Raw genomic sequence first — 11,591 nt, 5'->3', positions numbered from 1 at the left:
TGATGAGGTCATTGGCCACTTTAGTAAGGGCTGTTTCAGTGGAGTGGGCAGCTCTAAAACCAGACTGGAGGGGGTCAGGGAGAGAGTTGGTGCTCAGGTAATGGGTGAGTCTTTTGTAGACAAGGGGTTCAAGGAGTTTGGAGATATATGGGAGAAGGGAGATAGAACGGTAGTTGGAGGGTAAGGAGGGGTCCAGTGAGGGTTTCTTTAGGATAGGGAGAATTGTGGCATGTGATCTATTGTTTCTGTCGTTTTACTTCACTACATAAGTGTAACCCTACCAGCAAACTGCCACACTGGAGTATTGCAAATGCTGAATGCTAGGCGTTAACCTCGGAGTTTAGCACTTGACAGTTATACGACATATTGTGACAGGTGCACTGAATGCTATTAATTGCTTTGGTATTAATATCTCCTTGAATGGTAAAAGTGTAGTTGGGGTGCAGTGTTGTGGTAATATGTACGCAAGATTCACTGTGCAATTGTATTTCTTTGTTTGACAAAGCGTTAAAGATGATTCTAAAAGAATGTTAGTGCCGCTATCAGCTGCAATTGTGTAAGTTAGGGGTTATCCATGTATGAGTGCAGGGGGGTTGCAAATGAGAATAAAGAGAGATGTAAGAAGCATATTGTTCTAGATGTAGCTGTATATGTAGGAGGGAAGAGGGATAGAAGTTTTATTCAGAAACAGGATAAAGTGCTTATCCTAATACTGAGATAGAACACCTTTTTTGGCCAAATGTTAAGGGTTCTTTAAAAGTCAACTATTGGGAACACCAGTTGGGTAAAAGAAAGACCTAACTTTACTATCATAAAAAATTTGATCATGCCATAGAAAGACAGAGTCCTTTATTGTTAAGACGCCATCATTCACTCCTCATTTATCAAGAGACGTTTAAAGGGGGATAAGATCACCCTGTATAAATATATAAACGGTCCATTTAGAGAACTCCCTTCCCCAATTATTCAATTTGAGATCATTACAAAGAACAAGAGGGCACTCTTTGCATCTGGAGGAAAAGAAGTTTAAGCTCCGGATAAGGAAGGGATTCTTCACTGTAAGGTCTGTGAAAATGTGGAATCAGCTCCCCCAGGAAGTAGTTTCAGCAACTACTATAGATTGCTTTGAGAAAAAGCTGGATGTTTTTCTAGAAGCACAGAATTTAACTGGGTATTAAGGCTTTAAAGTAAAGATAACAGTGACTGTTGATCCAGGGAACATCCGATTGCCTCATGGAATCAGAAAGGACTTTTTTTCCCCTGTTGAAGCCAATTTTACCAGGAGTTTTTTGCCTTCCTCAGGACCAACTATGTCTTATAGGGTTTTATATCTGGGATATGTTTATTTCCCTAGTGGTTGAACTTGATGGATTTATGTCTTTTTTTTCAACCTAACCTACTATGTAACTATGTAACTATGTAATCTGTGCTAAGAGCAGGGCCAACCACAGTACCTGAGGTAAAAGTTGTTGAGTCTCTGTCTTTATAATTTTAAAGAAATATACCTGGACCATACTTGGGCTAGGATCCCCTTCAGGAATTTTGGCAATGACTCATTGACACATTTTATTACATATCGTAGTTACAAAGTTAACAAACAGGCTTCCTGCATTATATATAAAACCAATCTTCTTTTATTGTGTGACAGGGAACTATTGCCTAGATAACCTAGGATGCCTCAGCCCTGGATAAAGTGCCATAGGACTTCTTTCTTGATAATTGAACGATAATATTAAACTGATAAATAATGATAAAGTCTTCTTTTTAAGGTTTGGTGTCTTTATGTCTAGGCCAATTGTAAGTCTCTGGGCATGGGCAGGACCACTGATTACCCTGTTCTTTTTCCCCAGGGTAAGTGGGTAGGTAAGTAGGTAGCCCCCCCCCCCCCCCCCCCCCCCCCCACACACACACACACCTTTACAGATCCCGCAGAACAATTTGTGTGTTTGTCAGTACCAAAGCTGAATTCCAGCATTAACTTTCACAGATGTACCAGCTCTTTTTTTATTGAAAAACATTACTCTAATCTCACTACAAACAGCATTAGCCAATCCTATCGTCCCCAGCAATGTTTTTAAATAATTATGTAGGGCACTTTTCCAGCCCCTCTCACCAGCCATAATTTGCCTGCATTGCACAGAGAAGTACAAAAATAGAATGATAAGGTAACTGGATCTAAATCTAAAAGTTTTATTTAAAAATATTTTTATTATTACACAGTATTTATATAGCACCATCATATTACGCAGCACTGTACAAAGTCATGTCACTAACTGTCCCTCAAAGGAGCTCACAATCTAATGTCCCTACTATAGTCATATGTCATTAATGTAGTCTAAGATCAATTCAGGGGAATCCAATTACCCTAACTGCATGTTTTTGGGAGGAAACCCACCCAGACAGGGGGAGAACCTGCAAACTCAATGCAGATAGTGTCCTGGGATTAGAACCTAGGACCTAGCGCTGCAAAGGCCAGAGTGCTAACCCCTGAGCCACCTATCTTTATATCATATCATATCTTTGTTGATAGGGGGTGGGGGTGGTTGAGAAACCAGGGAATCAAATATTAGCAGCTTAAACTTCATCTTCAATGTGGTACAGGAACATAAAATTCCTTCATATTTTATGAATTGCAGAGTTACCAGGCCTCTTTGCCCAAATGTTTTTAGAATGCCTTCATATTTAATAGACTGCAAAGTTCGCAGAGCTCATTGCCCAAGTGCATTTTGTTAAACATATTGGTATAATACTGCCAATAAACTATGTATGAAAAAATCTCTAGCAGATAAGATATCTTTACTTCAGCAATTGTAAATATTCCCATGAAATACAGTATGTTGTATAAAACCTGTAGCAGTATGCAGGGAATGTATGTTCTTTTAGCAAAGTTATTACTAACTAACTGCATAAATTACAAATGCAACTATCTTCATATGCAAAAAGATTCCTTTATTCTTTACTTTTTTTTTTCTTTGCTTACTTTTTCAAATTAAAGGATTTTTTATTATCTAAATGCTGTTGGTGTGTTTAAATCCACATGCACAATCAAGCTTGCTGATTTATTTATTCTTATAAAATACATTTATAAAAAAAAGAGCAATAAGATAGAATTTGGTTTTGTATTGTTATGTTTTAAAATCTATTGAAAAATCACATCTATTGATAGTGTGCTGTTCTTGCACTAATGGTTACATATTTATATCATCCCACAAACTGTAGTTTGTTTCCAAAGCACACCGCATGCCATTTAATTAATTTTATTCAAATCATTGTTAAGGGATCAAAGTGTTATTTGTACTGTAAACTTTTCTGACTTACCTGAGATGTATTAATGCATGAGTTTGTTTCTTGCCTTAATATTGATCTGCCTGGTGTTCAGGACTCCCGCTTGGAATCCATAAATAGCCTAATGTGGTTCAATAGAAAATCCTAGGTTTCCAAAAAACTACACATTCCCCCTGTATCCGCTAGTAATACTAGCATATTCCAAGCAAATACAATTTTACAGGCTTTCCTTCTAAAGGTTTTCTTTGAAGTCTCATTTACATTCCTTTCATCTCCAAGGTGGATTTGATTATCACTTCATTCACCTTGAAATACCTCACTTTTTAGTCTTCGCGATCTTTTAGGTAGTATAGATGCCCAATCGAGGCTCATCATCAAAAAGCTTCTATTAATTTTCTTTCTGATTGCTATAGTTACGGAAAGGAAAATGATATTTTTCAGGAACTGAATGACGGAATTTGATAGGAGGCAATTTATTGATGGCTCCATATTCTATTGTTTCTTTAAATCCGTGGACATTAAGCTTCATTTTTCTCCCTTCTTTTCTGATATGGATCATTTCATGTTTGCTTCATTTCCCGCACTGTACATGCTATGTTACAATCCATCTTCTATATTTGGCAGTTGATGGCAGCTTTAAAAATATAAAAGTATGAAGTGCCCGAGGGCCAGTTTTAATGAGAGTCTCTCCTAACTTTCTTTTTTTATTTCCTACATATTATTCTGCAGCAAATAAAAAGTACCCAGGTTTTCCTTGTTTTAATTTCATTTCCTTTTCCAGATTTTCTATTCATTTCTTTATTAGGGGAACATTGTAACTTGATTTAAAGTGCTTGAAGAGCTTTAATATTCTGGATCCCAAGGTTCCATCTTCATTATCATATTGACTGACTAAGGTACCTGCTCATTTCATACTCCAGAAATCCTAATATTGTCTGGGCATTCAATACAACAGTAAAATAAGGAGAATGACAACTCCATCCATTTCTACTTAGACCCTGAGACAGCAACAGAGTACTGCAAATGTATTCGCTGTATATAATTGATAGTTGACTGTCAATGGATAAGTAAAAAAAACCATTGCAATACTTTCTCTTTTGAGAATATAAAGTGTTTATATAATAATATTAATGAAAATTACATATTACAGAGACTGTCCCTCTTTTTTCCTGAAGGCCCCCAGCATTGTTTTAATATTTTTTTATTGGTTTTGCTACTTTATACACAGTGCTTGCCAGGATTCATTTTCTTGTACTACTGATAGGGGATAGAGAGAGAAAAAAAATGGGGCAGACAGTACTTGCCAAGGAGCCATTTTATACTAATACTAGTCAGGGACAAAGAGTTAAGGAAAAAATAATAAAGGGCAGACAATACTTGCCAATGTGCAATTTTCAAGAACTTAAAAAAACAAAAAGTGAAATAATTTTAAGCTATACACAGGCAATTGTTTTCAGATCGTTGCTAATAAAGTTCACTATTTTGACTGTTAAGCAAGTACAACCACAGCAATTATTTACAGTTATACCAGGGATTTTTTTCCATTGCGACATTCAGAATAATAGGAGGTAAACAGAAAAAAATAGATCAAAAATGGCTCCATGCTATCCAATATTACTAAAACTAATGATTTTTAGCCCCAAAAAAGCATTTTTACTTATTAATAGGTAAAAATCTAAATTCTCAACCGTTCTTAAAAAAATTAGCACGAATTGAAATTTTCCTGTTTTTAGGAACGCCTGCTCAGGTTGAAGCCCTTTAACACCCTTCATTCAGAGTAAAATTATCAGTCTTTTGGTTAAGGTGGGCAGCGGTGGCTCAGAGGTTAGCACTCTTGCCTTTGCAGAGCTGAGTTCCAGGTTCGTATCCTGGCCAGGGCACTATTTCCCCGTGTTTGTGTGGGTTTCCTCTCAAAAACATGCAGTTAAATTATTGGCTTCCCCCAAAAATTGACCTTAGACTACATTAATGACATATGACTATGTTAGGGACATTAGATTGGGAGCCCCTTTGAGGGACAGTGTCATGACTATGGACTTTGTACAGTGCTGTGTAATATGATTGTGCTATATATATACTGTGTAATATTAGGTGATCTTAGACTTAATATCCACAAATGTTTACAGTTTTATCTGCCAAAGGATTTGGATTTTGGTAATACACAGCCAGACATTCTGGTAATAAACACACCTATTCTAGCCCGGACACTTTGCTGTCTCTTTCTAGTTTAGCTTGCATCTTACTTGGTAGAGCTGATCCATTGTACGGAGCTCAACTCCAGGAAGACAAATGGCCTAAACAGGAACATCTGCCTGGCAGTGTAAATCACAAGATCTGCTTTACAAAATGACTAATTCTTTTACAGTCAGTATGCTTTGTAACAGTGTATCTTCCAAACAAGATAGAGGAGTTGGAAGCATTATTGAGTGAGGAGGTTTTTGACTTAGTTTTTATTGCTGAATCCTGGCTTTGTTCTTCGCATAACTGGCCTGTCAATATTCCCGGGTATACTCTCTTTCGTAAAGACAGAGTCAAACGAAAGGGTGGTGGTGTCTGTCTTTATGTGAGAAGTGATCTGAAAGTGAATGTAAAAGAAGAAATTGCGGATGGAACAAGCGATGAGGTTGAGGCGTTATGGGTGGAGTTGAATGTGGGGTTGAATAACACACAATTAATTATTGGAGTCTGCTATAGGCCCCCCAGTGCTAAGGAAGAAATAATAACCCAACTACTAGCACAGATAGAAAAAGCAGCAAAAAGTGGAGTTGTTTTAATCTTGGGACATTTCAACTACCCTGACATTGACTGGAGAAATGGTACTATAGCAAAAGGGCGGAAATTTGTGAATGTAATACAAGATTATTTTATGGTACAGTTTATAGAAGACCCAACTAGAAATGATACTCTGCTGGACTTTCTAACAATGCAGAGCTTATAACAAATGTGCAAATAAAAGAGAATCTTGGTAGCAGGGACCATAATATGATTTAATTTAATGTAAGCTGTAAACAGGAAGCAAAAACAGGAAAGATAAAAACATTTAATTTTAAGAGAGCAAATTTTCCATTATTAAGGGGGACTGTCTGTGACTTGGACTGGGAGACAATATTGTCCTCAAAGAACACAGAACAGAAAGGAGAATGTTTCAAGTCTGTTCTACAAAAGAAAACTGAAAAATATATTCCAGTGGGTAATACGTTTAAGAGGCTAAAATTAAAACCTATGTGGCTCACAGCTGATGTTAACATATATAGCCATAAGGAACAAGAAAAGGTCATTCAAAAAATATAAAAATGAAGGATCACCTTCATCATTTGAAACCTATAAAGAAGATAACAAAATATATAAAAAGGAGATAAAATGTGCAAAACTTCAAAATGAAAGACAGATTGCAAAGTAGGGCAAACCCCCCAAAATGTTTCAAATATATTATTACCAAAAAGATCAGATCTAAACATGTAGGCCCCTTAAAGGATGATAAAGACAAGGCAGATTTACTAAACACTTTTTTAGCTCTCTGTACACAAAGGGAAATGGCAGAGCTCAAGTCCAAATTCATAATGGCAATATCACTGTCTTAAATGAGTCACAATGAATTGATATGATTGAGAAACAGTTGGGAAAATTTTAGGTTGACAAAGCACCAGAACCTGATGGATTACATCCACGTGTCCTCAAAGAGGTTATTTCAAACCATTTATTTCAAATTTTTAGAGACTCTTTTGTCACTGGCAAGGTACTGATGGATTTGCCTAAGGCCAATGTAGTTCTTTATCTTCAAAAAGGGAGCAAAGTCATTACCAGGTAACTACAGACCCGTTAGTTTAACATCCATAGTTGGAAAGCTCCTAGAGAGTTTGATAAAAAACCACATAGAGGAGTTTCTGCTAGAAAATAATATTACAAGTGATAGTCAGCATGGCTTCAAGAAAGACAGAATTTGTCAAACAAATTTACCGGGGATCGCAGTGGAACTGCAGATGAACTCTCAATGGAGTTTCTCAATTGAGAGTTGATCTGCAGTTCAGTTCCTACTGTCACCAGGCTGATAAGTACAGCCTGGTGAGCGTGGGAACTTTGCGGTCACAGCTGATTGGAGGCATGCGAGTGCCTCCAATCAGCTGTGACTGCAGGCAAACTCTCAATGGAGTTTCCCCATTGGGAGTTCATCTGCAGTTTTAGTTCCTACGGTCACCGGACTATACTTTTTAGCCCGGTGACCATGGGAACTGAACTGCAGATGAACTCTCAATGCAGAAACTCCATTGAGAGTTCATCTGCAGTTCCACTGCGATCCCTGGGCACTAGAGGTTACTTAACCTCCAGTGCTGGGGATCCCAAACAGGAGGATTCCCAGGGCTGCATGAATGAATTCAGCCCTGAGAATCCTCCTGTAATGATTTCCTCAATCTTCCGATGGTTTAGAGAAATCAGTTCGCCAAAAAATTTTGCGGACCCATCGGAAGTTCGATGAAATTTTTGCGAGAGGCATTCTTGCTCATCCCTAGTGGCCATTCTGTGTTGTGGTTAATATTACAATATGTCATTAAACATAAAGTTTAAGGGTATGTTCACATGTCAGATGATTATCTCCCCAGGCAAACAACTGTGTTCGTCTAAGGTGAGAATCTGACATGTGTACGGTGGTCACCCAACATCATTCATGGATCTGTAAGGCTGATATCCAACTATAGCATCTTTCTGAAATGTTTTTTCTGTAAAAAAATATATTTTAATATTCAACCTTTTTTTGGGTTTTGCCTTTAACTACAGATTGCTGAAGACAGTGGAAGCACATTTATTTAAAAAAAACAATGTATTGCTACATGAATATTCTGGGGCAATACATTTATACCTTTATTTTTTAATCACTACCATTGACTAGTATATGACACCTGATTTAGGGCAATAGCTATTACTCGAGAGCCTTTTTACACAGGGATTTTGTTTAATGATGTTATCTCTTTAAATGAAACCTTGGAACAAATAAAATACCTTAGTATGTGTGCTAAAAAACAATAATGCTGGGTAATTTTATTCTCATCCACATCCCAGCCCTAGACAGGTTTTCTGTAGAACCCACATATAGCCTGCCACCTACCTCAAGTACGTCTGCAGGGTTCCGCAAGGTAATGCATAAATATGGTTTACTTGATGCATGGCGTACCACTCATCCCACAGATAGACAGTACACCTTTTTTCCCCAGAAAAAAACAGAACACATACCAGAATTGATTATTTCTGTGTAAACACCCCGATGTTGACAGGTACTTCCAATACAGATATAGGTCCGATTAGTTGGTCTGATCATGCCCCCATCTCATTAATGGTGGACTGTGAAGCCACCTTTAGCAAGAAATGCCACTGGCGCCAAATTTTTACTGAAGCACACTTCCACTAGGCTGGTTATCCAAAATACACTAGACAGCTATTTCCATGAAAATTTACTATGGTAAACCACAGGACTTTCTAGAAAATGGAAATCCCTCCCAATATCTTTTTACCGGGGCATAACCCTGATGTCCATCCTACCGAAAGGGGCTGCAGGCAGCGGTTTTGGATTTTAAAAATCATAAATTCCCCAAGAGCGTGCTGTGTGCTTTGCATAGTAGGGGGGTTTGGGGGTCCCAGACTTCTCTAAATACAACTACAGCTCACGCCTTATGTAGTTTATGTAGGTGGACCAGCACAGAGGGATCTGATCACAGGTATTTATCAGATATTACAGCTAGAGCTGCTTACTCCTAGCATTAAGCATGAATATGTGAAAAAATAGGAAAGAGTCCTGGTAAGAGCTTTCATAGGACTTATGGAAGATCATCTGGCAACAAGCTCAGAAAAGTTCACTATTCACGGTATATAAAGAAAACACCTATAAGATCCTCATGCATTGGTAACTTATCCCACAGGTGCTCCATAAGATGGTCCCTATGATAAGCAACTATTGCTGGCAATGTTCCACGAGAGTGGGTACTATGTATCATATCTTTTGGACATGTCCTCGCATAGTCCCTTATTGGCATATGGCTAACAATATCCTTGAGGGGATACCTAAGTTGTCCATCCTTGAACTCTCTAAATTTAGTAAATGCCTAATGACCAACATTCTTACTTCTGCCAGATGTTTAATAGCTAGCCACTGGAAATCTTCCCTTCCCACCCTGTCTGCCTTGATCATCTGTATCAAAGATGTACACCTTTTGAAGCAACTGACAGCAAGGTTGCACGATAGGCTCGACAAATTTACCCAGATTTGGGCCCCTGGGAAAACTATTTAGTGAACCATCTTCTCTCTTACCTGTTATGGTTTGAATAAGGCAGACTGTAAACAAAACCTTACAAAGAAAGGTGCCTACTATTGATAGCTGACTGATAACACGCCAAATGATGACTTTTTGTTTGTTGGAACCAAACGTCTTTTTTTTTTTTTGTTGAAAGTCATGCTACACTTGAAATTAAAAATGCGTTTATGCAATGTTGAATGGTTATCCCTACTATGTCTCTGTTTTATAAAATACAATCTTCAATAAAAACACATTTGTTAAAAAAAAACAACAATGTTTCCCTTTTCCCTTACTTTAGTTTCTTAATTCTGTATTCTGCATGACTTTGTATCGCCATGTATCATAAAACATACTGAACTATTTGCCTACTAGCAAACTCAGTAGTGTGATAATGATGCAGTCTGCATTCTGTTCCCAGTTGCTATCCTGTTACACCAAATGACTAATTAAGGCAGATCTGAAGAAAAATTCTCCTTGATCACTTTGACACTCTTGACCTGGAGTTAGCTGGTAGATGTGGCATCCCTGCTTTCAGGGTCTCTGAGCTTCGAGTCATGTGTCTGGGAGCGAGTTGTATAAAATGAATCCCACAGCAGCTAAAAACCTTTCTTTAGAGTCCTCACAGAGGACTTTGAAGTGATGTGCACATTCTGCCAGTGTTAGAGCAATATGAAAACAATCCAAAACATAATGCACTTTTTAAACTTCTCAATAAAGTCATACATTGGATTTCTGTAAGCCCAGGTCTAAAAGCACAGCGAGTGTAGTAATATTACAACCATCACTTGGGAACAAGCGCTTTCATTTAAAGAACACTATTAAGTCCTATTTCTTTTTGTTAGTTCACGGCATAATTGAAGTCACAAAAATAGATATTTATTCAAAGAGACATTATACTAACAACTTCCATTTTCTCAGTCTCACATCCCCTTGTCTGTTATAGCATTTTAATATCACTGGGTAGTCCAGAAGACCCAAGGGTTTTCCCAGGCTGTCTAGTACTGCCTATATCTTTTACTCAGCACTACAAGCACTCAAATGGGTTTTTTATAAGGCAGTAAATTTGATATTTACCTAAACATTCCCTGGTGGGAATTTTCCAGGTCCATGTGTTTCAGTGGCAGTAATTGATTCTCTACCAGGAAATGCTTTAGTGATTGCCATATTCACTGCTTTATAAATAGACCTCAAAGGGTAAGGACATTTTTGGTGAGAGGTCATTATCTGAGCATTGACATGGGGGAGCAGGAAGTACACTAAGAAAAAAAGGTCTTAAAAATAAATGTAAATCAAAGTGACAAGTGCTGTAAGTGCCTCATTTGACTGTTCTATATATTAGTTTTTTACTATATTATTACTTCAGTTTTGTGAACAATTTGATCATTTGTGGATTCTAACAGAATATTAGGTTAGTATTTGTGTTGTGTAAATATTGTGTATTGTGTCTGTTATGTTGGTGAATGTTCCCTTCTGCATGTCTGATTACCAAACTAATGGGAAATCCCAAACATTCTGATCCATTGGTCATTTATTATGTAATATTTGTAACTTTCGGAAGCTTTGGCTGTACAAATATGTTTGTCTGAGATTCCAGAATATTTTTCAAACTATGATAAAACCAGCAAAAACATTCCAATGCAATCAGTACCCACCAGACTTTTTCCAAGTATGGACACAAACTTTAAGTCTGAATGTAAATGTGGATATTTAAACCAACATCTAATCTAAGGGATTTGAATAAAATGCATATCTAGCAATACAATAGAGCCTTCAGCTGTTGGGAATGTTCAAAATGAGTTTGTTTTATGAAACCAGAGTGCAGGTCAGCAATGCTTTTCTTGACATTGAAATAATATGACTGAGCACAGGAAACTCACATATGTATCAGAACTTTTGAATTCAGTAAAACTTTCTGTATGATTGTCTAGAATCAGAACTAAAACCAGAGACAGGCAGATAGCTAGCATTTTTACCAGTAGGTCAGCACAAGAATTCTCTACATTTTATAAGTATGTGATTTAT

General features: G+C 37.4%; 1 protein-coding gene across 4 annotated transcripts in view; it reads right to left on the bottom strand.

Annotated features, from left to right (window-relative positions):
• The window catches only part of LRRC2 (leucine rich repeat containing 2), a 165,527-nt gene that overhangs the window by 82,417 nt on the left and 71,519 nt on the right, over positions 1 to 11,591 (bottom strand). The window lies entirely within an intron of this gene.

This window comes from Pyxicephalus adspersus, chromosome 6, assembly GCF_032062135.1.
Source record: "Pyxicephalus adspersus chromosome 6, UCB_Pads_2.0, whole genome shotgun sequence".
NCBI classification, from domain to species: domain Eukaryota; kingdom Metazoa; phylum Chordata; class Amphibia; order Anura; family Pyxicephalidae; genus Pyxicephalus; species Pyxicephalus adspersus.
The sequence above is the reverse complement of the archived record's forward strand: the minus strand, read 5'-3'. Positions and strand labels throughout refer to the sequence as shown.